The sequence below is a fragment of the Macadamia integrifolia genome, unplaced genomic scaffold (genome assembly GCF_013358625.1).
Source record: "Macadamia integrifolia cultivar HAES 741 unplaced genomic scaffold, SCU_Mint_v3 scaffold621, whole genome shotgun sequence".
NCBI classification, from domain to species: domain Eukaryota; kingdom Viridiplantae; phylum Streptophyta; class Magnoliopsida; order Proteales; family Proteaceae; genus Macadamia; species Macadamia integrifolia.
In genome coordinates this window covers 145628-147373 of record NW_024870499.1, presented here as the reverse complement: position 1 = coordinate 147373, position 1746 = coordinate 145628, and positions in this window count along the sequence as shown.

Sequence of the window (1746 nt, the reverse complement as noted above, 5' to 3'; positions counted from 1 at the left end):
GGGAGGGGACTTGTTGAGTTTCACATGACTAGTTGAAAAACTGAGTCAATAAAGACTTATATTGACTCGGACCTAGTCTAGTCACTTCTTAAACATGAGCTAGTCTTCATGAATACTAACCAAGTTTCATTCATTTCCCCCCCCCCCCTTCCCCCCTTTTCTCATCTTAGGTGACTTATCCAAGTCAAAACTTTGTTTTCCAACTATGCTTCAAACTATATTATATCAGGTCCACTATCGCTACTTATTCTCCAGCCCTATTCATGCTTAGGTAACACATTTGGATTGCAAAAAGTCTTAAACATTTACTTGTGTCATTTCTTGGAGGAGTGGACTTTTTGCTCATGACATGGAGAGGCATAAGAAAATGATGATGCATTTTACTTTCATGAGTTTTAAGGGTATTAGTTAACACAAGCAGGGACAATCCGTAACAAGGTATTTTTTCTTGTCAAATCCCACCTACATGTATTGCTACTTTTAGATAGGTGCATATTCTGTAGAAACAAAAACTTATACACAAAAAAAAAAAATAGTAATGAATAAATAAATAAAATTCACACAATCACAACGTAAGAATTGATCGATGTAAATGGTTTGACGAGATACTTAAACCAGAGAAATGAGAACATTTGCCTGCACAAGCAAATAGAGAAAGACATGCTGCTTCTTTGTGTTCACAAAGAATCCCCAATAACTCGAACTACAATATATACAAGAAATCAACCCTTAACATGTCCTAAATAAAGTATCATGTAAGAATTATCAGTATATTAATTACAATGGAACCAATTAAGACATGGAAAGATGATAGGAAGCTTATGGAAACATGTAAAATACCAAAACAGCAATTTTGAAGTTACTTTTTGTATACTAATTTTAGGTGGGTAGGTACCCTATGTGGAAGAAGATGCATTATATGATCCTCATGGGCTAAGGGCACACACCCAAGCAACTTAATAATTATCCAAATTGTGAGTACCACCAGATGAGATAAGATGAGATGAGAGGTCAGAAACCGGGAGAATCCTATGCCGACGACACCACGGGAGTGCTCCATTTATGTTGGGGGGTCTAGTCTGTGTCACCCATCACAATCATCACTCTTTAGTAATTACTATACCATATGCTGTTGAGAGAGAATGACAGGACCAGTTGGTTCAACAAACATATAAGCTCATGAGACATGGAGCATAACCATAAGAGAAAGAGAGAGAACTGGTTAGTTCAACAAATTACAAACGTCGGCTCATGAGGACCATATCCTACTCTATCCTCTCTCTACCCAGTTTTCTGAGGATTCGGCTCCTATACGGCGCAGCAGTTGTGGGAATGCATATTTGACGGTCTAGAGTATTCGGACATAGATCCTAATAAATAAATACTAGTCTCAAGGTGTTCTAGGACGTCAGATGTGTGTTACCACCTTTGTTGCACCGCAGAGGAGCTCCCGTCTATTTTTTGATATAAAATGAAAATCATTTATAAAAAAAAATATATATATATATATATATATGAAAAAATGTTAGATATGCTGCTGGTATAATCAAATCTATGTCTCTCTCTCTTCCTCGTCCTCCTCCTCTTAGAAAAGTCATCTATGTTCCTTTCGACCCAACCCTTCCATTGATTGAGCAGCTGACTCCAAAAAGTCCTTTAACGTCCTTTCTCTCTTTCTTTTTTTTTTTTTTCTTTTTTTTAAATCTACCTTGCAATGACCGATAGCCCAATTAATGGAGAGGGTGG